The sequence below is a fragment of the Oreochromis niloticus genome, unplaced genomic scaffold, assembly GCF_001858045.2.
Source record: "Oreochromis niloticus isolate F11D_XX unplaced genomic scaffold, O_niloticus_UMD_NMBU tig00008802_pilon, whole genome shotgun sequence".
Lineage (NCBI taxonomy): Eukaryota > Metazoa > Chordata > Actinopteri > Cichliformes > Cichlidae > Oreochromis > Oreochromis niloticus.
The window spans coordinates 27,589-32,296 of record NW_020329444.1 but is presented as its reverse complement, the minus strand read 5'-3'; the positions used below and the strand labels follow the sequence as shown (position 1 = coordinate 32,296).

At 38.0% G+C, this 4,708-nt stretch overlaps 1 long non-coding RNA gene across 1 annotated transcript; it reads right to left on the bottom strand.

The window, feature by feature from the left end:
* Positions 1-751: 751 nt before the first annotated feature.
* Positions 752-1,297, bottom strand: LOC109200977 (uncharacterized). Its single transcript, XR_002061024.2, has 3 exons — positions 1,151-1,297; positions 994-1,073; positions 752-800 (listed from the first exon to the last, which is right to left on the bottom strand). It is a non-coding gene; the product is annotated as an uncharacterized LOC109200977 (long non-coding RNA).
* Between the last annotated feature and the right edge of the window lie 3,411 nt (positions 1,298-4,708).

The following is a 4,708-nucleotide window of genomic DNA, read 5'->3' as shown; positions in this document are numbered from 1 at the left end:
CTCCTTTTGAATCAGAAACCTTAGAGTTGAGCATTTAGTTGCAAAATAGACAAATGTAATGAGGAACCGTGTGCCTGACTGTAAACCAGACATTCTGCGACTGATTTGTGATTGCAAGTTGTTGGCCAGTGAGTGTGTAGTTTCATTCCATGGATAATCCTCTATTTTAAGGTACAGTATGGCCAAGAGTTACAAAGTAGACTTACTTTCTTTTTATTATTATTATCATTAAATGTGACAAAAAATGAGTGACTGAGCAGATAAACTCAACAGAAAAGTATTTACAGAGGTGAAGAGAAATAGAAACCCATTTTCCCATAGACTTCTACATTACCACTTCAACAACTGCTATCACCATCTACTGTTCCTTCAGATAGAATGTAGGTTCAATGTATTGGCTTCATTTTTTTAACAAGGAAATTATGTCCATGTTTTATATTTACATTACATTACAGTGCAGGGTGTGTGCATGTTATTGCAGGTGATTCTTTCTTACTTTGAACTGTGTATTAAAGCAAGCATGGGGTTGATCTTCCTCAGTAAAGGGAAGCACGTATATATGATGTTTGTAGGGCTCTACTGTAGTTGCCTGGTTATTTTGCTTCATTTTGTTCTTTTATATATTGTCCTTATAATGTTCAGTCATGGGACCCTCTTTTAAACATGGAGCTAGGAATGATTACAGGACTACATCAACAGTTTGCATTAATAATAATATGATTTGCATGTTTCACTCAACATTAATGTTTCCTACCTTCCAGTCGATGCTGTTCTGGTTGGTGTATGCTGCGACCAGTGAGCTGTAGAGAAATTATTTTGTTTAATTCCCCAAAATATTCCAGGAGGAAATAAATGCATTTTCAATTATTAAATATTCAACACCATTCAGTTTGATAAATGAATTCATGTAGGAGGTGTGAGTGTTATGATGCCTATAAGTGAAGCATATATGAAACATGTCAGGGCACATTGAGTTTTTAAGTCCTAGAATACCTGATGGAGGTGTGTTCACTGTCCTCGAGATGAAAACTGCAGCGGCTGAACGCACGCCAGTCCAAAGCAGAGACTGGTAGCTGAAAATATCACCAGTGTTAGCATGTTAATGGTACGTCAAACTAATTTGTTGATGTTTATTTATTAGTTTAGTTACTTTCTGCAGTTTGTAGCCTTGTTGAGGATTGAGGCAGAGTTTACAGGTGTCACTCGAATTGAGGTAGGTCTTCACATCAATCACATAAGCTCCTTTTCGCTTAAGTGTAAGAACATCAAAGCCCTCCCCTGCCAGGTTGTAGCCAGGCACAAAGGGGCAGACATACACTGGCTCCGGGTCCCAGTCTGACAGGAGAGAACAGGGGAGTGGCACAACAGAAAGAGGAGGAGAAGGCTCAGGTAGAGAGTGGTGGGAGTTCAAAAGGAGAGCATGGCTGGAGTCAAAGAGAGAGAGAAAAGGAAAGCAGTCAGTTTAATTTAAGCTTTAATGTAGTGTGTCAAAGAAAAACTGCAAAAAATATTTTATATTTTTGGGGGGTTTTTGTTTGATTTTTTTTATGCATTTGAATGAGTCATCTCTCTTAAGTAGATATGACCAGAATATGCAGATTGTTTTGTCAATATAACACCATGGTATCATAATATTTAGGGTGGCTTCTAATAATTACTGTCCTTATCAATTAATATGCTACTTGTTTTTTCTTTTTTTTCCCTTTTTATGGGAAAAATCACAAACATAAAAATACTCAGACTAATGCATTCCATGTTGAAAGGGTCCATCTGTCTTTTGAGGTGCTTGTTTTATCAGATCAACAGCTCAAAAAGCAATGTCTGTGATATTTCTTTACCTGTGCTAACAAATCACAGTGATACAATCTCAGCTGTTTGGGATTGGTTGGTTTGCACCAATGTTTAATGTGTTTCTGCCAGCTATATTTTATATTTCACACAAAATCTGTAATTTAAATAAATGCATTCAATTAATTCATTCAGTCTGATGTGGCAAAAAAAATCAGTGGGAGGTTTCACAAGTTCACTATAAATGATACAACATTCATTTAAACTCTTCATTGATTTGGTCTAAAAGATGTGTTAATTTTTTATTTTTTTTAAAGCCCATTAGATTACCTGTTCAGACCTCAGCAGTGAATGTGTCAAGAGATGGAGATGATGACGGTATCATCTGAGGATGTGGGATCACTGTTAAGGCAACAGCACTTTTATACTGTATCCAAGGTCATGTGACCTACACTCAGTAGTTTTGGGGGTTTTTTTGGTTTGTTTGTTTTGTTTTGTTTTAGATAAAGCATGGATGCTGAGAAATTGTAAATGTAATGAATACAAAATATTTGTGATATTGGAGTTCTGAAAATCATGCTTTATAACGTTAAAAGGCAAGGCAAAGCAAGGCAAGTTTATTTATATAGCACAATTCAACAACAAGGTGATTCTTCAACCTGGATTTAAATAAACTGAGTGTTTCAGCTGATCTGAGGCTTTCTGGGAGTTTGTTCCAGATATATGGAGCATAAAAGCTGAATGCAGCTTCTCCATGTCTGGTTCTGACTCTGGGAACTGATAAAAGACCGGATCCAGATGACCTGGGGGATCTGGAAGGTTCATACTGGGTCAGGAGGTCACTGATGTATTTTGGTCCTAAACTATTCAGAGCTTTATAGACCAGCATCAGAACTTTAAAGTCTATCCTCTGACGGACAGGCAGCCAGTGTAAAGACCTCAGAGCTGGACTGATGTGGTCCACTTTTTTGGTCTTAGTGAGGACTCGAGCAGCAGAGTTCTGAATGAGCTGTAGTTGTCCGACTGATTTTTTAGGTAGACCTGTAAAGATGCTGTTACAATAATCAAGCCTACTAAAGATGAATGCATGGACTAGTTTTTCCAGGTCCTGTTGAGACATCAGATCTTTTATCCTTGATATATTCTTGAGGTGATAGTAAGCTGATTTGTTTATTGTCTTAATGTGTTTTTCTAAGTTTAGGTCTGCATCCATCACTACACCCAAATTTCTCACCTGGTTGGTGGTTTTTAGGTGTATAGATTGAAGTTCTCTGGTGACCTGTAATCGTTTTTCTTTGGCTCCAAAGACTATTACTTCAGTTTTTTTTTTGTTTAGCTGGAGAAAATTGTGGCACAACCAGTCATTAATTTCCTCAATGCATTTACCAAGAGCCTGTACAGGGCCTCGGTCTCCTGGTGACATTGTGATATATATTTGTGTGTCATCTGCGTAGCTATGATAGTTTATTTTGTTGTTCTTTATAATCTGTGCCAGTGGGAGCATGTAAATGTTAAACAGAAGGGGTCCCAAGATGGAACCTTGGGGAACTCCACATGTGATACTTGTCTGCTCAGATGTGAAGTTACCTATTGATACAAAGTATTTCCTGTTTTCTAAGTATGTTTTGAACCAGTTTAGTACAGTCCCTGAAAGACCTGCCCAGTTCTCCAGTCGTTTGAGTAATATGTTGTGGTCAACTGTATCAAATGCTGCACTGAGATCCAGCAAAACTAAGACTGACATTTTTCCACTGTCTATATTCAGACATATGTCATTAAACACTTTGGTCAGAGTGGTTTCAGTGCTGTGGTTCTGTCTAAAACCTGACTGGAAGGCATCATAGCAGTTATTCTGTTTTAAGAAGTAATTGAGCTGTTGAGAAACTGCTTTTTCAATGATCTTACTTAAAAATGGGAGATTTGAGATCGGCCTGTAGTTGTTCATTTGTGTCTTGTCAAGATTGTCTTTTTTCAGTATAGGTTTAATTACAGCAGTTTTTAGTGATTCTGGAAACACACCTGACATTAAAGAAAAGTTGACGATCTGTAACAGGTCTGACTCTAAAGTCTTTGAGACCTTTTTGAAAAAACTTGTTGGCAGGACATCTAAACAGCAAGAGGAGGAGTTCAGTTGACCTAAGATGTCCTCCAGGTCTTTGCTGTTAATAGGGTGAAACTGTTTCATGGTGTTTAAACAGTTTTTCAGTGGACACAGTACATATTCTGAATCTGCTGTTGATGTACCAATTGCTTGTCTAATCTTTTGGATTTTTCTGTGAAGAATTTGGCAAAGTCATTGCAGGCCATGGTTGAGTGAAGTACAGCTGCCACTTACACAGGAGGGTTTGTTAGCCTGTCAACTGTAGAAAATAAGACCCGAGCATTATGACTGTTTTTGGTGATGATGTCAGAGAAGTAGGACCTTCTTGCACTCCTCAGTTGTAAATTATAATTGTGAAGTTTCTCTTTGTAGATGTCATAATGAACCTGGAGGTTTGTTTTTCTCCATCTGCGCTCAGCTTTCCTACACTCTCTTTTTTCACTTTTCACCAGTGTGGAGTTTCTCCATGGAGACTTTTTCCTTCCAGAGATAACCTTCACCTTAATGGGAGCAATAGTGTCCATTACATTTAACATTTTAGCATTGAAGCTATTGACGAGCTCATTGACTGAACCTCTGGACAGGTCAGGTGTTAATGGGAAGACCTGGTTAAAGATCTCACTACTGTTTTCAGGTATACACCATTTTGTGATCACTGCTGTTGATATATTTGTGTGGGCTGAAATTTTACTTTCAAAGAAAACACAGTAATGATCAGACAGGCCCACATCAGACACAGTAACGTTTGAAATGCTCAGGTCCTTGGAGATCAGTAGGTCAAGAGTGTGTCCTCTATTATGTGTGGCCTCTGTTACATGC